General features: G+C 43.3%; 1 long non-coding RNA gene across 1 annotated transcript; it reads right to left on the reverse strand.

Annotated features, from left to right (window-relative positions):
- Nucleotides 1–407: 407 nt before the first annotated feature.
- LOC108397997 (uncharacterized) lies at nucleotides 408–15,514 on the reverse strand. Its single transcript, XR_001853315.3, has 3 exons — nucleotides 14,561–15,514; nucleotides 7,362–7,554; nucleotides 408–5,094 (listed from the first exon to the last, which is right to left on the reverse strand). It is a non-coding gene; the product is annotated as an uncharacterized lncRNA (long non-coding RNA).
- Nucleotides 15,515–22,183: the final 6,669 nt, after the last annotated feature.

The following is a 22,183-nucleotide window of genomic DNA, read 5'->3' on the forward strand; positions in this document are numbered from 1 at the left end:
CACAGCTCCACACCAGACCTCAAAGAGAGTCGAGAAGGTAGAGTTCTTCCAGCAGGCTCTCCACTCCTGGGCAAGGAGTTTGCCAGAGACCCTCAGGGTCAGTCCTACAGAACGATGTGCAGATGGTTTCTGCACATTGGATGTGGGACTTAAACCACACATGTGGCAGGTCTGGGATCACAGGTTCCAACCCCTCTGAAGATAAGACCACCTGGGGCACACTGGGGAAAAGAGGCCTCGTGACACTGGCCTACACAAGTTGTCAGGCACTGATTTGCCCCATGTCCTGGGTCCCTGATCAGGGAGAATCTGAACTCAGCATGCAGACCTTTCACGTGAACATTGTGATGACGGGCAGTTCCAGAGATGGTTGTTCAATGTCAGTGAGGGTAAGCATCTCTGGGGCCCCTGCTGGGCTTGAATCTGTCTCTAACCCCCTGAATATGCTGTCGGCTCGAGGTCCTTTTGGCCCTACACTTACTTGTGAGCCTTGTCTTTGATTTTCTGTTATTTCCTACATTTTTCTATTATTATAATTTTATATTATTTCTACCTCTTTTTCTTCCTCACACTTGGTGGAGAACTTTCAGAAAGATGTTCTCCTCTGACTGTTCTGTGTCTTCTTTTTTATACTTTGTGCAAAGTGAATGCCACCAGTCAACTAGAAACCTGAAGGAATATGGCTCAGACTGGAGGGAGTGCCTCATGGACATCAAGGCAAGTAAGCTAAATAACTTTTAAGGAAAAGAATAGTCTCTTGGCACAAGCATAATTTCAGCATCTTCCCACAAATGGGTAATTTTCAGAGGAAACAAACAAAAAGGCATAATAGAGTATATATTAATATTAATTCCAATAGCTACCATGTCCGGAGTGTTTACCTGCGTTAATCATTTTATAAACGTTATTTCATTTCATACCCTTAGTTCGACTCTCATCAAGGGTGGTTATCACCCATGTGGTATAAATTAGCACCAATTACAAATGCATAGAGAAGTTAAGGACCTTCCCAAGGTCACAGAGCTAGGCAGTGTGGGTGCAGAAATGACGCTGACCATCCAAAGATGTTAAGACTTCTTAGTTGAATGACAGAGCAAAGGAGCTGATTATGAAGCCAAGGGGGCTTGAATGATGGGAGAGTTTGAGGGCAACGCCAGCCAGGAAAGATAAAGGGAATAGTGGTGAGGGCTTAGGATGGGGCAGCTAGGAGCATGCAGAGCTCATTCCCTCTACCTTCCCTTTACCCTGCTCACACCATACTGTGCCATTGCTGGAGAAGGGTGACAGCTGTGAAAGGGGCTAGAATGGGCTGATGGGCCATCTACTGCCTGGGCGTTCATGAAAGGTATGGAGGGAAAAAACGCCAAGTAAACATAATTCTCTTGTAACAATTGCCTCTGAATTCATGCTGGTCCTCTGGTAACTCTTTTTCCTGAATTGCTGGCACTGTCCTGAGCCCTCCCCAAGCCCAGGCTTTTAGTAACATTGACAAATGGTCCCCGTGGGGGACAAAGGCGCAGAGACGCCTGCCTTTCTGAACCTTCGGCAGGGTGTGCGGGCTTGGCCCTCAACTCAATTCAGAAGCTCCACCAGCTCTCCTGGGTGGCACTGCCCCCTTTCAAGTCAAGTGGGCTTTGTGAGAGTCTGAGGGAGTGTGACAGCTTCTTACAGAGAGTCAGTATGGAAGGCAGATTGGAGCAGCAAGAGAGCTCTGGCCTAGGAGTACAAGATAGTGAGAGCCTCAGGTGGAAGCTCTTTGGTTCTCCAGCCAGCCAGCCAGCCCCAGAGCTGGTGGGAGGGCTCAGGTCTCCCATCTTCAGGAACATTTCACCTATCAGCCTCATCTTGAGAAAAGATCCTCTCATTTTGCAAGCACACCAAAATATGGGAGCCAAAGCATTGACATTTGAAAGAACAATGTAAATAATCTTAATTGAAGAAATGAATCTCTATCAACAAAATTCAGGTTCTGTCTGCTGGCCTGTTATTGCATCATGAGAAAGTAGCTGGGTGGACTTGTCACTATGCTCAGAGGCTATGTTTAGTATGGTCTGACTTATAGCTAGACTAGACCAAAATCTGTAGGGAGAGGAAGGAAGTCATCCTCTAGAGAATTTTTGGGACTTGATTTGCAGTCAAGCTGCTTTTCACACAGCAATTCCATGTAACTGAGTTCCATGGTGAATAGCCAGGGCTTCATTTAGTTAGCTGCACTGATAAATCCTAAGTAATCCTTAGGGAAGCCAGCCACTCACAGATGGTGGGATGTCAGCCACTGGGTGAAGAGGTTGGATCTGACAGCTTCCGAGTAGCCCCCAAACCACAGAAAATGAGCTACTCCCCAGCCCAGTCTACTGCCCCAGACTCCCCTTTATTTTTTTCTATTGCCATTGGGCTTCAAAGGGAAAACAAAACAGAATTAGGATGCTTGCTAGACACCCCAACACATGCCACGTTGGGGTGGGAGGAAAGGCGAAAGGAATGCAGGAAGTGGAGGTCAGATCAAATTGTGCTGTTGCAGGCAACACTGTTCAGGGCGTCCGAGGAAGAGCCAGACAGGGGAGACTTCAGCCTGAATCCCCTTCCTTCCACCCCCTCCACCCGCCACCCCCCACCTCCTGCAGTCTGGACTAGTGGCCTGGGCGCTCCCTGCAGGGGTAGGGAGCTGGGTAGCCAGGGAAAGTACTCTGCTCCCCTTCCCCTACTCCAGCTCCAGGTAAATCTGTGCATTAACCCAAATCACAGCCACAAAAGCGTCAGTCCTTGAAATTTTCCTGGAAGCCAGTTCAGCAAGGTGAGCCACAGTAGTAGATGAAATTAAACCGTGTACCAATTCTCTTCAGCTTGGAAGTCCCTGAATTGTTTGTTTACACAGAGCAAAAAAAGGTCTGTAGTCTTTCCTCTTAATTGCTGTAATTATACTCGTGCCACCCAAAGAGAGGCTGTTGATCTCCTTTCTAAAGGGCGAAATTGGTGTAGCCTCACTCTCCCTAGTGCTTTATAAGGCTGTTCTCATTTTCTGATCACACTGGCCTATTGAGCTGCCAGGAGAAATTTATTCTCCCCGGTGCACTCTTCCTAGCCCCCTCTCTCTCTCCCTCTTTTATTTTTGCCACTCCTGGGTAGCTACCAGGAAGAGCTGACTTCCTCGGGATCCAAAGGGATTGCAATTTCTGTGATCAATTGTATGTGGCTAGGCATTCTCCCAGTCTCCTGAATGTGGAAGTACTCAAAAGCCCATAATCTGGATAATAGTGGTCTGTGCTGGCCACATCCTTTAGGAAAGGTTAGAGAAACGTGGGTCAAAGAACTTGCCAACTCTTGTCTGGCTCACGTGCATTCCACGTGGAATTGGGTTCAGCGTTCCCTTTGCGTTACCTGATACGGAGCAATCTGAGGTACGGGTGTCGCCTTCTGTGCTTATCCCTGAGTGTTGTGCCTGAATCCTTTCTCTGTTTAATCGTGAAGGAATGCTATTCCAAAGACTTGGGGTCAAAAGGGCGCAATAAATCAATCCAGATACACCCGTAATGAACGGCAAATTAAACAGCACTTGTTTTTAAGTTCATAGGTCCTCTTGGAAGATGCCTTTTTAGTATGAGCAAAATTCCTGGCTTGCAGGTATGCAGGGCAGTGGGAGTGATGTGTGCAGGGCTTACGGTCTCTAGTCTTTTTATCCATGGTTAGAAAGTACTGAAAGTACTCCCAAAGTTGGTTTGCCCAACTGGCTTTGCACGCACAGTGCTTCCTGGGACGGGATTTTCTGATTACTGTGGGCTCTGGGGTGACCAGACTCTTGGTCCACAGGCACCCTTAACTCACTCAGACAGTGCTGGATGCCTGGGTAGGTATTTCTGAGAACTCGCCATTCTCAGGACCACAAAGACTCAGCTAAAACAAATCTATCTTCCAGTGAAATGCAATTCCAGCACAATCACAGAGATACTGCCTATGGCATCGAGAAGATTAAATCAACAAGTCCAGCCCCCTCCCTACCCACACCCAGTCTATGACCGCAATACACTTGTTTGAGCTACATTAGAAAGAATCGAATAAACTTTAGTCTTCCATGGTCCCTAAGCATTTCATAATAAGTAATAAAAGTATTTATGACATGTTATGGTGACATTGTGGAATTCAAATGTTGTTAACTGCAACACTTTCTTCCTCAAATGTTAAAAAGAAAGAAAAAAGTATTAGGATTGGGAAGGGAAGACGGGAACAGCGGCCTTGAAACCCAAGGAATGTGGTAAAGAGAGCCTTGTGTGCTTTTAATGTCATAGAGTGAACGGAACAAGTGGGGCCAGCAGGGGGATGGGGGTCTCAGGCCTGGTGGTGCTGCAGTCTGCCTGTGTTACTTGGTACAACAGTATTATCTTTTCTTGAGCTTGGCTTCCTATTGATCAGACGGAGGGTTGCAGAGCCTTCCCTGTTTATTAGCTATTCATGCAGCTCCCTCATAAAACCACTGGGACCGTTGTCCCTGAAAATCAGGGACATAACATCCTGAACCAGGCTTTCTTTCACCCAGGCTTTCGTACTCAGCTGGGCTCAGGGCAGGTAATGGGCAAGAGACAGAACTGCCCCGTGTCCCTTGCCTCAGTTTACTGCGCTGTGGACTTGACAGCAAAGCCCTGCCCAGGACGCCTCCTGCAGTAGAGGGTAGTGGTTTAAAGCATAGGCTTTAGAGGCAGGCTTTCAACTTTGGTTCTAGACCCAGGGCTCCTGTAACCAACTGTGGGACCCTGGAGAAGTTACTTAACTTTTCTGAGCCTCAGGGTCTTCATCTGGAAAATGGTGGCAGTCCTATCTTATAGGGATATTTTAAGTATTAAATCTGAAAATGAATGAAAGCCTGATGGTGTTTAACACATAAGCTCTCAATTAATGGTAGCCAACAACATCAGCAGTAATAAAATATGTGTTCTGCACCCTAATCACTTCACAGCAGTAACTGAAGGTAAATGGTGACCAGTAGCAGGAAAGAAGGGTGAGCTGACTGTCCGCGGGAGCTCCTGCCAGGTGCACCTCAGCTGGAATGCACCACACCGACTCTCAGCACCCGTGCCTGTACTCAAAGAAGCACCAGGGAGGCTGCAGGAAACAAGAACGAGACACATATTTGGAAAAGAATGTTGATTGTATATTCATTCATGCATTCAGCACTAAGTACCTATTCCGGGTATGGTTTTGCTTATTTGCCATGTGCCAGACCTGTGCTGGGTACGCAGCAAGATGACAGATGAGCAACCCAGTCCCTGTCTCAGGGAACGGACAGTCTCCAGGCTACACATAAACGGGCAGTCACAACAGAGGATCCTAAAGCTGGGAGAAGGGAGCACTGGGACCATGCATGGGGTGCTGGTGATTGTTCTGATTTGCCCGGAAGGTCCTGATTTTAGCACTGAAAGTCCCACATCCCAGGAGCCTCCTCAGTCCCGGGCAAACTGGATGATGGGTCAGTGGTGAAAGGAGTGGGAGGAGCAGCTCCTAACATAGTTTTACCCAGTCACAGGGGGCTTCCTGGCAGAAGGGATGGCTACAATGCTAAGTAGGAATTAGCTGGGCAAGGTTGGTGGAAGGTGGGGAGTGGAGAGGGTCCCAAGCAGAAGGAACCACATGTGCAAAGACCTAGAGGGTGAGAGACCAGGAGGAAGTTGGGGGCCTGGGCAGACAGGATGGAAGGCCTTTCATTGCCAAGGGCAGGCATTGTCTTGCAAATGTGCCCCACTTCCCCCAGATCTCCCCTCTGGCTCATTCCCTTGAGAGTAATCTGGAAAACTTGGAGAGTTGTCTGGTGCTCTCATACTAAGCAAGAAGATTATCTTTCCATGGTCCCTTCTCATTCTTCTCTCTTAAACCAAGAATCTGTAGCACCAGGCTGTCCACTCTATGAACAAGACAAATGGCCTGCACCTTTCCTGTCTATTGTGGCACCCTTACTGAGCAACACAGCTCATCACACAACTGACTTCCAAGGATGTGTCCATCTTAAATGGAGATACAAGTTTATCTGTTTTATTTTTCTAAATGGAAAAGCCCCTTTCCTGGTGAGGCATCACACTCTTTCCCATATGTATGGGACTAAAGAACCATCTGGTCTTTTAGTTTTTGCTTTTCCTTATTCCCAAAATGTTTGCTCTATAGGAATGCTCTTTGCCCTAGCTTGTTTCTGTCCTTCGCATATTTCCTCTGTAAACATGAGCAGTATTAAATCAAGAGTGTACTTGTTTAACTTTTCAGCACTTCTTTCCCAAAGTGGAAGGTGATTTCTGGATTGCTAATCCTCTAGGTATACGTTTCATCTTCTGATATTGGGCTGTTATAGACACATTGGGAAAAACAACTTGGTGACTTTTCTAAAGCCTCTTCCAGAACAGAAAAGGAAATTTTAAAAAAAGGTCCTGACATTACTTAATAAAGCTTTATGAGTAACTAACTCCTTTGCTACTATAGATAATGTTGCTAGTGCATACTGCTCCATGAGAGAATACATCCCAGGCTACACTTTACAAAGGGCAGAAAACTTTGAGCTGTCTTGCCAATGCTTTATACTAAGTGCCAAATCCTCATTACTTTCTTAGGCATTTATTGTAAAAACATGAATCATGATGCATTGCTCTGGTATTCGTGTGGCTGCTCAGTGTTAAGCCTACAGGACCTCCATGGAGTTGACTTTATTTGGTTTTCCACTTCCGATTCTGAGGGAGAGCCACATGAACTCAGACATGAAGGCTGACAGGAGCCCAAGTGGGCGGCCCTTCATGTTGCTGTGTTGGTTTGTCTGTACTCAGAGGTGGTGGTATGTGCAGATCCGAACCACTTCAGGGGATGTTGGGCTACAACTGCCCCGACTTCCTCAAATTTCCACTAAAACAAGAGGCCTGAGATGCTGCTCGGGATAGCCTGGACATTCATCACAAACTGTTGGGCACTTGGGAGAAATGTGGCTAGAATTTTGGAGCATTGACATGTATGTTTTCTAACTTTCTCTGTATAATCTTGATAGTTGGGCTGGATGTTAAGCCCTGGAGGTAGGGGACTTCCTAGAGGAGAGTCACTGCCCAGAAAACTGTCCAGGGTTTCAGTGCCAGGTTTTTGACTTGATGGAGAGCTTGAATGAGTAGCCTGTATGAATGAATGGAAGATATGAAGGTTACTAATGCCTAAATGTAATGCTGTGTTCTGCTCTTTGTGGACACTGAGTTGGCACAGCTAGTCTATTTACCATGAAATTCCTAATTATGCTGGCAAATCTCCAGGGGTGATGGTGAAGATATTTAGCACAGGCAACAGTAAAGCAGGATGGACATGATTAGCAATCGAAGGGATGAAGACTATGAACACAGACATGGCCTTACCTGTGCGTCTCAATTGAGTATCAGTCCAGCAGGGCATCAACCACTTGCAGTGGCTGTGGTACAGGCATTGAAACTGTGAGTTCATTCATAGATTTGTTCAATAAATACTGCGTGCATACTTCATGTCATTCATTTTGTTATCACTGGATGTACAGTGCTGAGCAAAACCAGACATGTTCTTGTCCTCATGGAGCTGACAGTATATAAAGACATACAGATACTAACTGAGTAATCACATAAAAAAATACAACATCAACCTTGACAAAGAATTGCACAAGGTACCTGAGAGGCCTTGACGTAGCTGAGGATATTAAATGAGCTGAGACCTGAAAGACGAGAAGTAATTAGCTAGACTACTCTGTGAGGGAGTCGTGTGTGCATGAGAACCTGAGTGATTCGCCCAGACACACAGTTCAGAACTGGTAAAGTCAGAGGAGCTATAGAGCTCCAGGCGTCCCAGCCAGGGTCTATACTAGCCCTGTCCAATAGAACTTTCTATAGCAATGGAATACTTCATAGCTGTCCTGTCCAGGGTAGTGGCCATTAGCTACTGAGCACTTAAACTGTGGCTAATGTGACTGAAGAACTGAAATTTTATTTAATTTCAATTAATTTAAATGTAAATAACTACATGTGGCTACCATATTTGAAAGTACAGATCTGAACTAGGCCAGGTTACCTGGTGCAGAGCATCATTTCAAAGGGGAGGATATGTTTTTTTCTGAGATGATGTTAAGTGCACCGACCTCAGGGACTTCATGTATTCACTCTCTTACTCAAAACTAAAAATACCCTGGGTGCTCACTATGTGCCAGGCACAAGGCTGGACCTGGAGACTCCCTGATTAATAAGACCAAGCCCCGTTCTTGCAGCATTCACAGCCTCACAGAGAAAACACACTCGGACAAGTGAAAGCAGTACCGTGACTGAGGAGACAGCGTCTTGCTCTTTAAGGATTGCTGTCCATGGGAAGAACTGAGGAATAATTCTCCAACTCAACTCTGGGTTGAAGCTTCACTCTATGGATGAAGCTCATAATTCCTAAATTCTAAGTGTTCCCATGCCAGAAGGCCTTCAAACAAAGGCGGGGAGCTTTAACATGACATGCTATGCACCTTTTTGAGTCCCCCAAATCCAGTATGCCAGGTGTCAGAAAAAGAGGTAAATTGGGATTTCCATAGACTTTGGCTCTTTATACGTAGAGCATCTATTGCTGAGTTTGGGGAGTTGGGACCCCCAATAAATATTCTTCAGAAATAGATCATGGGAACTTGAGTCAAGGATCTGGTAAATGACATCCCGTTTTAGTCTCAGCCAAGTGGTATTTTCACAGGACTTCCAGGCATTGGCCTCTGCTTCTCATCCAGCCTAAAGAAAGACCTATTAATAAGTTTTAAATATTTTTTAAAAGCATTTTCTCACAAGCAGTACTGTTCAGTCACTTCAAACATTTGAATCTCCTGCTGCTGCACACAGAATGCTAACAGTTATTACATCATCATGAAAAACACTTCCTGATACTCAAACTCCATATGCCTAAATATTCCATTTCTGCCCATACACAATTTAAATTGTTACTTCAAAATAATTCACGTCCATTTATCAGAATCTATTAACTACCCCCTGAAACCAATCACCTGGTAAAACAGTACATACCAGGGAGAATAAGGAGACTTTTTCCAATGTAATCCCAGGATACCAGCCCAGGAGCTTCTTATGGTACATTGGTTTTTCTAGTGGGTTCCAGCTCATACTTTCTCTCTCCATTCTGGAGACCCAAGGGGCAGGAACCCAGAGGAGATACTCTGTTGGGCTAGTCACTAACATCTAATACTGCCCAGAAAATTAGCTGGGGAACTTGAAGCAAAGGCCCCTCCAGATACACTGAACTAGAATCATTAATGGGTCCTAAGAATCTGTATTTCAAAAAAAAGTATCTCAAGGGATTTAGGAATGACTGGTTAATAGACTAGAAATATCACTTTATTTGATTAGCCTATTTTATACTGTTACATTTACGACATCATTTTCAAAGTATGAAGCTAATCAATGTCTATTTCTCTTGAATTAAATAATTCTCATTCAGGAGAACTTTAGAATTCCCTAATTCCAAAAGATCTAGTAATCTCTTCTGTAGTATTACTAACCAGAGCATTGTCTTTTCACTGTCAATACTTAATCTACATTTCCTAGAATGTGCGTTTATTTCTTTGTTCACTAATGCTTCTTGAATCTCACTCTTTTCTCTGGGTTAAATTTTGTTCCCGCTGAAGTAAATCCTCTGGTAATTCTTTCCATGAAGGTCATAGCAGTAAAATTCTTTGGTTTTTTGAAATCTGAAAAGATCTTTATTTTGCTATTACATTAAGTTACCTTTTTAGGTTATAAAAACTAAATTAACAGTTGTGTTCCATCAGCACTTAGAAGATATTATTCCATTGTCTTCTGGAATTTGTTATTAATGATGAGAAGTCAGCTGTTAATTTGATTATCACTCCTTTTAAGGTAGTATGTCTTTTCTCTCTGGGAGCCTTTATCTTTATTTTCATGTAAAGTAGTTTCATTAATATGTGTTTAGGTATGGATTTGTACTTAATTATCATTTTTGATTCCATGTTCATTTTCGATGTGAGATTCATAATTTTCTTTATATCTTAAAACATTTTTACCCTTATCTCCTCAAATAATATCTCTCCTCCACACGTGGGACTTCTCATTCTATCTCCATGTATTTCATCTTCTCTTTTATGTGCTCCATTTTTTTTATCACTCAAACTGTGTTCTGAGGGATTTCCTAATATCTATCTCTAATTAACTAATTTTTCCCCTCAGCTCTGCTTTACTGTTTTACTCATATATTAAGACTTTACAATTTTTAATGACTATATTTTTCATAATTAGAATCTATGTTTACCTCTTTTTAGAAATTCTTCCCTTATTTTTCCTAACTTCTTTTTGCCCATTTCTTTTCTTTTCTCTTGAATATTTAAAAACACTCATTAAAAACCTCTTTCAGGTTGCTTGGTTGTCTCTGTTCTTATGCATTTTCTCACTGTCCTTCATGGGAGTTTGTTTCCTTTTGTGCTTCTGAGCTCATGTTCAAGAAGAGTTCTTTTCCAGGGGAGAAATCTTTACAGGGAGGTCAAAAGTTTACTTTTGTACCAGTTTTTGTGTTAATTTCTCACTCTCATATGATATAGCATGATTTTGACCCCATTTCTGGACAGAGTGATCTTGGGGTTTCTGTTTCTTGCAAGTGACATTCCTTCAGTGCCACATTCCTAACCTGTGGACAGAGTTTTCCTAGTGTTACATCAGGACAGAATGTCCCAATGTCTATCTTTAGGCAAGATTTTAGGTTCAGCTTTACAACACACATGGGGTTATGTGATTTCAACAACTGTCCTGCACTGCTGATAGTACCCGGTCCCAACGTATTCCAGCTCCAACATGCCCACAGGGAACTCCACGTTCAACTTTTACCTAGAGCTCTCTTTTAAAGTGGTGATTCAAAGCATGGAGTCTAGATTCTGATAACTTGGAATTAAAACATCAGCTCTGCCACTTATTAACTGTATACCTTTGGCAAGTTACACAGCTTCTTTGTGTCTCAGTTTCCTCAACTGATGGGGATTGCAATGTACCCTTACAGAGTTATTGTGAGGATCAAATGAGTTAATAGCAGTGAAATATTGAATGGTGCCAGGCACAGGACAGACATACAATACTGTCATTACTTCTTGCTTTCAAGTTTGCTTAAGTATTAAAAATTGCTCTACTACATTACGTATGTCTATAATCATATATTTGTAATATGTTATTTTGTTAAATACACGTATTTTTTGTTATGTATGTATATATGATTGCTGCATATGTGCACATGTAAGTTTTCTTTTGTAATTTATAAAAAATATGTTATACATGGCTGGTATAAGATTTTCACTCTGTTGGAGAAATTTGACCTTTCTCATGTCAGAGCACAAGCAGGATATGGGAAGCTTACATTATATTCGGTTGCTGTATGCAGGATTTGGGGCTCCTGAGTGCTCAATGGTTGAATTCTTTTTCCTCATTAAAAGCTGGGTTGGCTCTGCTATCCTCCTCTCTTCCCATGGCTGTCATCACTGATCTTCACAAATCCATCTTTATTTTGAAGGTCATGGAACTCCAGAGATATTTAGATGTATTTGAGCTGGCAGGAAAATTATTTTACTTCATTCATTCCTCCATACAAAAGGTTTTTTATTTTGCATTTCACTATTTGATTTGACCACACCAGCAAGTCTGTTTAACTTGAATGTGGTATTTTCACAAGGAATAGTGATCTAAGGGAAGGAGGCCTGTTCCCAAAAGTGGGATTGTGGATGCTAGTCTTGGCTCAGTTTCTGGGGTTTATTCAAAGAGAGTTTATAAAACCACTCTATTTGTATTTACCAAGACTATTAGTGGGGGAAAGGGGCAAAAAGACAGCCGGGTTTCAAAATTCTCTGAGGATAAATCAATCATTAGGTAGATCGTGTTTACATGAGTAACCAAGTTTTGATGCAATGTGTCAGACTACTCAGCTCCTAGCCACGGGTCAGCAAGGACTTAGATGTATAATCAACCTTCTCTCATTCCTCAGAAATAAATGCAAAACTAGCCAACTAACCAGCAGGCTGCTCTGAGGTTTCTTGAGTAGGAGTGTCTGAAAAAAATTATTCACCAACTTTTCCTATCCTTTAGCTTTTTAAACCAACTAGAAATGCTAGTCAGCTGACTTGCTGCTCCCCTGCAGATGCAATAAAGGGCACCACTTTCTGTGAGCTTCTGTCTCTCCTTCCTTCCTGTCTATTCTTGGAAGCCCAACAGTAGCTGTGTACATTTTGGGGGCCTATAGTTTATCAGAGGCACTTATGATATGTTAAGCATCCATTTTGGCAAAAAAGTCCCCAAAGATAGTCTTAAACTTGCATAGGAAGTTCGGCTATGCCCTACATAAAATGGTGTGTAAAATATATGTGTGAGCATATATGTATTTTTAGGCCTGGGTTGGACAGAAGGGTGGGTAACACCACAAAGAGTCATGGAGCCAAAGCATAGTAAGAACCCCTTAGTCTGAGAATTCCTCTCCGCATCACTTCATTCAATCCACAGTAAACCAAATGGATAGAGTCACTGAAACAGGGCTTGACTTTGATGTGGGTTACACAATGTTTCTAAGCTAAAAGGCTGAGTTCAGTAAGTGGTTTCATTAGTTTTGATTTCTGTAGATTGACCTGCTATTTTATCAAAGGGGATCAATACACGGTGAATAGTGACGTTAGAATTTAGAATTTAGATTGTTAAAAATTATTTTTTTAATTAATTTATTTTAGAATTTAGAATTTAACCCCAGCTGTGTCAAGATGTCATTAATTAATTAATTAATTAATTAATAATTGATTGATTCAGTAAATACTTATCAACTATCTACTATGTTTCAGGCACCATGGTAGGCCCTGGAGATACAGTGGAGAATAGTGCAGACACAATCTCTACTTTCTTGGAACTTAAATGTTGTGTGTCTATAGCCAAATAACTTTACATCTATGAGATTCATTTTTTTTTTCACCTGTAGAATCCTGGTGTAGTAAGTACTAATTAATAAGGAGAAAATGTATGGGAAAGTACTTTATAAATCCTAATATTCAGTATATTGGAAATTATACACACACACACACACACACACACACACACACACATTGGCACAATTGTCTTCCAGTGGCTGCAAAGCGTATTTGAGGGATTGGTGAAGTATGGTAAAAGAGAAGGTTGTGAGGAGACTCTCTCAAGACTGAGTTGTGATCCTGAGAATGACTGAGGCTTCCCTCAAGAAATTTTGGAGGGAGGCAGGTAATAAATTATAAAGCAACTCAAGCACTTTTGACCCTCTTTTGTATGCATGATTTTGGACTTCTGGAGCAGCAGTAGATGGATAATCTGGCAGGCCTCAAGGTTAAGGATGGAAACAAGACAATGTAACACAGCCCAGAAATGTGCCAAGAGTGCCCAGCTGGTGAAATACCTGGTCCTGTGAGTGTCTTCTACCTAGACCCCAGTAGCAAGAAAAGACTATGGAGAAAGTGGCTTTTAATGAATACTTCGTGTTTGGGAGGAGGAAGATTGGCTAAGGTGGGCACCTGGACAGAGTTGGACAAAGGCCAAAGAAGCTCCCAGAGTCCAGGGAGAGGCACTGGGCTGGATCTATTCCCCAGCTCCCCGTGGCTCCTCCTTTTCTAGACCAAGGACACATGTCAAGTACTTGTTACACAGAAAGAATACAAAGAAAGGGTGTATTATTCTCAGAAGTGCTTAAATTATGACATCTGTGAAAGAGAAAACATTGTGAGGCAAGAAAGAGAACCAGAATGACAAATTAGTTTCATAAATCCATCCGAGACTCCCACACCCACAGCTACCGCCATCGACAGAGCCACTGTCAGCTCCTCCTGGGCTATGCGCAAAGCCCTTATTGAGCTCCTAATTTTTACTCTTGACTTCCTTCAGTACATGCTTCACACAAAAGTCAGTGACTTATTTTCCATCTAAATTTATAATAAAGCTATTTAAGCCTGTTTAAAACTATTAAATCTGTAAAAACTCTTGTTTAAAACTATTCTGTCATCTCTTCACACTTAAAAAAGGACCCCAAACTCTTTGCTCTGACCTACTAGACCCTGCGTGATCTGGCCCTTAAAATCTCATCAAAGGCACCTCCAACCCTTCTTCTTTCTCCCTACCCTTTATCGGCACTGACCTTTTTTGATTTTCCAAAATTTCCAAGCCTCCTTCTGCCTCAAGACTTTGGTATAGGCTATTTCCTGAGCCCCAAAGGCTCTTCTCTGGGTGATTACATCCCTTAACTCGAAGAGGCCTCCCTCGTGTCCCATCTAAAGAAAACTCTCCCTACTTTCTTTCGGTTTATTACAGAACTCTGATTACAGTATGCCCCCCTTATTCACGGGACACATGTTCTGAGACCCCCAGGGCATGCCAGAAACCGCTGATACTACCAAACTTTACATATGTTTCATTTTTTTCCTGATAAAGTTTAATTTATAAATTAGGCACAGTAGGAGATTAACAACATTAATAATAAAATAGAACAATTATAACAATGTACTTTAATCAAAGTAAGTTGAATCAGGTCTCAAAATATCTTCCTGTACTGTACTCACCTTTCTTCTAGTGATGATATGAGATGATAAAGTTCCTATGTGATGAGATGAAGTGAGGTGAATGATGTGGGCATTGTGATACAGCGTTAGGCTACTGCGGACCTTCTGATGGACGATGACCTTTCTCACTGACCATCTGAAGGACTCTGGTTGACCGCTAGTAACTGAAACCTTGGAAAGGGAAACTGCAAATAAGGGAGGAACTACTGTACTTCCTTTAAAGAAACTGACCTAGTTTGTAATTATGTACTTACTTATTCACTTATCTGTCTCAAGGAGTAAACTGTATGCTCCAGGAAGAACAAATCCATTTGTGTTTATTTGCCATACCCTCGTGCTTGAAAAATAAGATGGTGTCAAACAAGTATTTATCAAAGGATGTAAGGAAAAGTTTGAATTTCTTTCCTCTTAATTCTTACAGAGAGCACAGGCAACGATCTGGGCCAGTTTCCCCAGGCCTCCTTGCCTTTGCAAGCAGAGCTGTTCCGTCTAGACTGCCTTTTCCCCTTGCTTGATCTCCAAACTCCTGTTCATTCTGCTTCAAGACCCAACATTACCCTTTCTTCTGTGAAGCTTTCTCTCCTATCTCGTTTCCGTCTTCACTCTACCCATAGGGACCGCTAGTAGCATTTATGACACCTTATTGTGATTATATGTTTATATTTCTGAACCGCCCTCCCCTACTGTGAACTCTCTGAGGACAGGAGGCATGTCTTACTCCACTTTGCATCTGCAGCACCTGTGGAATGGTCTGGAATGCAATATTCGCATGAGCCTACAGATTTGTATATATATATACCACAGGACTCAGGGAAAGCTGGCTGCTCCTGGTGGATTCTGCCAAATGGCAGGGTTGGTGGTGGTGTGGAAATGTGTTTCTACTGTCGAACAAAGAGCCATCTATGAGCGGGGAGGATGGCACACTTCCCCCACCCCGCCCCCGACTGCAGGCCCCATTCAGAGGTGAGAGCAGTCTGTGTCCATATCTCCAAAGGGCTTTCCCTCCCTCTGTGGGGAGGACATTCTGAAGGCAGATAATAAGCTGAAGTCACCCAGAACAAAAGCTGCTAGCCAGCTGTGGCCCTGCAGCCCGGCGCCCCTCCCCCTGTAGCCCTGGGGCCATTACTCCCTAATGGGGGAGGGGTGTGAAGGCTTCTTTGGAACATCTGCTCAGGGTCACTGTCAGCTGGTGAGACCGGGTCGGGGAGTTCCCATCTGATTTCCTGCGGCTGCTAGAGGTGCCCAAGCCAAAGAGCAAGTGAGGAGCCGGAGACGCTGCCTGTCTGGGGTGAGGCTGTCCCGAGGACCGAGGCCTGCAGCGCCCAGGCTCATTCTTACCGCTATCATTCTTACCCTGGTGGTCACCTTTAGACTTCGGCGTGGCCTATGCTTGTGAGCTCAGGCTCTCGACAAGGAGGAGTTGTTCCCTGCTTAGCACACCCTGGGCCTGAAGGGCAGGCTCTAGGCAACCTATGGAACAAAACCAAGTGTGTTTTCATTAACCCGCGTCAGTGTTCCTGTCACGATTTCCCAACATCGCTTCTGCTCCTTCCCCAGGGACCCCAGTGTTCTCCCATCTGCTTCATTCCTCCCCAAAACAGGAAAGCTGGGACACCTAGACTATATTCCAGATCTTTCTTTCTGTGTCTTTGCACTCTGTTAAAGGCAGCTGTTCTGACAAGGATTCCTGAGGTAGTGTGGAAATAATGATAACACCTGGCTGTGTTCAGGAATAAAACGCAGAGGAACTAGTTGAAATATAAGGTTTTGTGGTAGGCCTTTGGGGGCAGACCTGTATTTCAGTAGTTCCTCAGATCAGTTCCACCTAGCCACTGATTCCAGGTCTGATTTTCCCTCTCGAGGCCTGGGCATGTACACCTAGATGAACATGAGTTTGGACTTTTAGAGGGTCTAGGCTGCCTAGAGAACTTCTGTCAGCTAGCTGCAGCCCCACAGAGCAGACGTTATCTTAATGATACTGATAGAGCCGGAGTGTCGCACATCATTAAAATAGCTGATTGATTAGAAGAAAATAATTAGCTTGCCCTGCCTGCTGGAAAGCCCTTTGACATACCAAGAAGGAGATATGGAAGGGACGAGAGGTCATCCATCTTTTGATCATTTGTTTTCCCTCCAAGGTGATGAAAAAGCCCTGATAACCCTTGGGGAAGGGAAGGCATATAAACAAGTTGTAGCTCTTCTTTGCCATTTACTCAGGAAGAAGCTATCTGCAGATGCCCTGGAGTGTGCTGTGTTTATTCCAGTTACATAGATACACTCCTTTAAATCAAACACTCTGTTAGTGCCTCGGAGTTGTAAATCAGGGGTTCTTTTCAAGCGACTTGATAGAATGTGATATTCCGCTCTCCCCTGACAGGCTATATAAACACAGAAACCTAAATATTATAATCAAGGCCAGCCATTGGCAGGACTATGAAGAAGGGCATGTAGATCTGAGTGGCTTTTCATGCCCCTCTTGCCATCCGCATACCTGTCTTTCTCCAGGTGTTCAGTCATCCTCTTTGTCCACTTGGGAGAGAAGTTGACAAACTTATTTGTACTCGGGCATGGTATGGTTTAAGGCATTTTTATGCTCAGAGACATTTACATTTTAGCCAAAGGCACAAAGACCTTTAAGCCAAAGGTGGTCTCTGGAGAGGTATTTTGCTGATGCGACGAGCCTTCCCACTCTCCTGGAAATCATGCTGCCAGCTCTGGGTGCCTCTGGTAATACCACACCGCTGAGGGAGAACGTAGAGATCTGGGGGATAAGCGGATCCCAATCACATGGGAGCCTCCAGACGATTCTGAGATGTATCCTATGCCTCCCTCCCCATCCTGACTCTCCATCATTGCTTCAAAGAGCAACAGATGAAAGAAGGTTATGTTCATGTTAGAAATAAGGTGGTAGAACACCATTGGCTTGGAGAACAGAATCTGAATTTGGGAGTCATCTGGCATTGTATGTTCTGCCCCTCATCAGCTGTCCCTTTGGTCACATTTCTTACTGTCCCCACAACAAGAATATAAACCTTACAATGCCATATACAACTTGCATAAGGTAATGTAGGAGAAATGCTTAGACAATAAATATTAGTTTTCTTCCTTTTTAAAAAATAATACGGAACTCTGAATTTTTCCTGAATATAAACTGTAGACTCTCAACTGTTAATCAACTGGTACAGCTTTTTTTTTTAAGATAACATTATTAAATTTTTCTGAGCCTATGAGTAATACATGTTCTTTGTGGAAATTTGGGGAACTAAAAGAAAAGAAAAGAAAATCCCCTATAACTTTTCTTTAGGCAAAATCACTAGCTGTTTGTTTTCCAAAAATTTTTCCAGTACTTTTTCAATGTGTATGGGCACTTCTTTTTTTGGACAATGTCTTCCATCATCCCACCACACACATACACTCTGTTTTGTGGCTTTCTTTCCTTCTCTAATACCTCATGAGCACTTCCCCATGCCCTGAAGCGTGCACAGCGTGTCTATGTGCTCGATAATGCTGCCACCATCACTGATGAGAGTAACATGGCACTGGGTTCTTCTAGGACCTATGTCAGGCATCGAAATGACTGTTCTCAGGGCAGAAGCAGTGGCCACTTTTTGGTGGTTATTTTTAACACCCTCACTTCCAGAGCTGGCTCTTGGCAAGACCTTGAGATCTTGTTTGGATTTCTGTCTCTTGTGCTGCTGGATCTGGGAAAAGGGATGTAGGATGATGGTGGATTTCAGCCTACTTCTTTCACTGGCCAGAAGCTCTCCCTCTGCACTTGATGATGAAAGGCCTCACTTCAAATTCAGTTATCAGAAAAGGTCCTTCAACCCGCCACTGCCCTCAGGGCATTGTAGAGCTGTGGCAAAACAGTTTTTGAATGAATAAATGCATGTACAAGGCTGGAGGCCTTCCATTCACTCAGAAATAAGGATTCTGTGTTGGTTATGGTATTATTCTCAGCATATTATGGGAGGTTTTTAGCTCTCTCTTATGTTACTTAACTTATCTGTGCCTCAGTTTCCTTACCTGCAAAATGGAGACAATAATAGCACCTATTTTATGGAGTTCTTGGGATGTTAAATGAACAAGTACATGTGAAGTGTTTCCAACATTGCCTGGCAAAGAGTCAGCACTCAATAAACCAGAGCTATCAGCAGCAACTGCAGAGTATAGTTTTCTGTATTTCCCAAAATTTCTGCAGTAAGTCCAGCTACCCATGCACACAATACTTTTTAAAGGCAATAACACATAACCATAGGATCATAGCATCTTTGGCCAATAAAGTGAAACAAAATTGAGAGGGCTGGTTAGATACCAGGAAAAGGAGGTTGCTGATGTAGACAGAGAGGAACAGGAAAGAAAACAAGGAAATGAGAAAAAAGAACACGGAGAAAAGAGGGGACAAATTATGGGCCTGCCAGATCTGATTCAGAGACGATGAAGGCTAGGCATGTGTACCTACAAATGCTCTTTGGGACTTGAGCCCACACTCTAGTACCTTGAGGAAGGAGCTCCCAGAACCCTTGGCTGCTCACCATCTCCTCACCTCATCTGGGAAGTGGCAGGGGTTGGGCAGTTGGAAGTGAGAAGGGAGGAAGAGAGGGAATTGGAAGATAAAACTGAAGCTTGGAAAGGTAAATCAACTTGTGCAAGTCTCTCAGTCATTTGTTGGTAACACTGGGTCTAAAACTCAGCTTTCAGGGTATTCCTCAAAACCTCTTCACCCCTGCCTACCATTTTCTCTCTCTGTACCTAGATACCTCAATTTAGAAACTGACCTAAGAGTTTGGAATCTGCATCTTGGCCATGAGGATGGCCATATATTGAGGATGGGACAAAGATGCTGGCCAGTCAAATGTTCCATCAATGGCCCTTGGAGAATCAGAAAACACTCATATATTACCACCTGCCCTCCACGCCTTCCCACCCCCAAACTCCCAAGCCTTCTTGTGGTGTTCTCTAGATCTGCCTGTCCTTGCAGGGAATGGTCAGGGCAAGTGCCAAGCCAATTGCTTCACCAAATAGCTTGTATTTGCTCTTTGCTCTATATGATGTAAAGGAAAGAATCCACTGGATACCTTAGTTTCACACAAGCCTGTCATGTGTACTGTCAAAGTGACTTGGCTGAGCAAGACTCAGAAATTTTCTCCACTTCTGGGCTGACAGGCTTGGCTTCTGGGATTCTGATCCTTTGCATGTAACTTGGCCATAGCCTCTATGAAAACACTATTTTTATCTGTTTCTTTTCTTTTTTGGGGGGGCGATCATTTATAGTATATTTGGTGCTATAGTTTGCAAACTTAAGCATATTTTTTAGTATGCAAGGATATCTATGATATTGTTCTGGACGTATGGATCACATTTTACTGGACTAATGGATCAAATATGAGTATGTTCCCTGTGAAGGAAACTTTTGTCTGTTTGTTTGTGTTTTGGTTTATAAAAGGTTGAAAGTATACCCATTGCTTCCATATGGGGTCTTTCTAGGATCTTTGCACCCTTGAGACCACTGTACCTGCTTTGATCAAAGGTAATTTAATACAAGGAACAAACTGGCAACTGTCAATTAAGACTATTGATATTTTATATGAAAAAAGATATGGGTTGTACTTATCTGCTGTGTAGCAGCCATTGAAAAAGTACCAACAGTGAACAAAGATTGGAACCCAAGGGAGATTGCTGGGTGGAACTCACCTTGTAACAGGCTGGGATGCAATCTGAGACCCTATTCCTTAAGGAGACACCATGTTCTTTGAAAGGAGGGTTTGTGTAAAAATCAGGGTACTCTGAATTAGCCTAAGTTATGTTTCTAGAAGTTGTATTATCTTCCCATTGTTAGAACTTGATAACACCTGAGAAAATAAGTAGGAATGTCTTTGCGGTTAGAAACTTTAAGAGAATGATAACAATTTTGAGATAGATGCCAAAATGGGACAGTCTTCATTGTCCTCATTGCTTGTAAGGTAATAGTCTGGACTTGTTCACGTCTAAAACCTGCAGCAGAGGGCCTGTTGGAGGCTCCACCTCCAGAGGGGTGAGGGTTCTCTTTGTTCCTGCTTGGCCTCTGGAGTTTCTCTGGAGCGATGCAGCTTAAGACCAGCAGGTGGCATATGGCGTCAGGCTCGTGGACACTGGAGCCCAGGAAAGCCATCTCTCCTCTACCACAAAATCCTCAACTTTAGTTAGGATTGTTTCAGCTCATAGATATTGTGGTTGATCATCTGGCTCTGTCTTTTTATGATGTCTAGCTCACTTATAGTCAGAACAGAACTAAATGTAACTCAGACACCATTTCATTCATTTCTTAAATTGGAAATGGAGAAGCCTCACCGTTTCCCTCGACTTGTCCGCAGCACTCTTGGAGCCTCATAGGATTCTGTCACATGGAAAAGCAGGACGGGCAATGCATAGATTTTGGGGAGAAGAGAATGAGAACACCACTCCTCTGTGTTCCAACATTAGAAGCAGATGATCAGTACAACCCACCCCATCCTTCTCCCCACAGCCCACAACAAAAGATGCCTGGACTTTGAGTGGAGTTCCCCAGAAGGCCTGCGGCTGGAACATAGACATAGCTGAAAGTATCACTTGGAGTTTTGAAAGTAGACTATTTCCACACTTACCGAGAAGAACTGAATCTCCTTACAGTCAGTCCAGTGCTTTAGCCCTGCCCTCCTCCAGGCCTGGTATCCTTGAGCCTGGAAATTCAGCAAAGAATAAACTAGTTTTCTATGGGGAGAGGGAAGGAAGGGTGGAATAGAAATACCTGGCTGTGTGGGGGTGGATGAGGGAACCTAGACGTCTACCTTCTACAGATCTTCATTCAGCCAACGATATTTCAGCCTCATGCTTCACCTCATTTTCTACAGTATGTGGTGTCTCAGAGGCCTGAATCTTTCTGGGACTCAATAAACAAAAACAAAAAACAAAACCCCTCTTTAGCAGATACCTGTTATTCTGCTAACCCCTTGCTCTATATTTTCATAGCTTCCTGCATTGTGAGTCTTACTTTTCCAGGGAAGAATTTCTCAACATCCTAAGATCCACCAGACAAGCATACCCATGTGGAGCCCTGACTTAAGAGTCGGCAGCACGAGGAAACTGGGTTCTGGGTGCACTGCATCCAGTTTGCAGGAGAAGGTGGTGGGGGCAGTATCCACATCAGGTCACTTCTGTGCAAGGTTCTGTACTGTACTGCTAGGCCTTGAGCTTCTTTTTCTCTAAACCTCCCAGTGAGTCACGGAGCTACTAATAACTTAGCAATTCTGCTTGAACCAGCCTGAATGGATTCAGAATGGATTCTAGTAGTTTACAACTAAAAATAAAGGAAGAAGAAAAGAAACGAATAAAAACTCTGGTCTGTGAAAGTAGGGTAAATGCAGCTGTGGAACTGGGCTTGAGGGGTTGGGGCACAGTTGGGCAGAGGCCAGATGTCTTTTGTTATGTGCCCAGCACTAGGGTTAGCCAATACTGCTTTCTTACAGGAGACGCTCTCTGACGGTGGCCACAAGCTAAGATGGGGAGAAGCCCTATGACGGAGATGTTTGAAAGGTCGATAAAAACAACTGTTTCTTTATCTCCAAATGAAGCAGTTAGAAACAGTAGTAGCCTTAGTTAGAAATG

Source organism: Manis javanica, chromosome 10, assembly GCF_040802235.1.
Source record: "Manis javanica isolate MJ-LG chromosome 10, MJ_LKY, whole genome shotgun sequence".
NCBI classification, from domain to species: domain Eukaryota; kingdom Metazoa; phylum Chordata; class Mammalia; order Pholidota; family Manidae; genus Manis; species Manis javanica.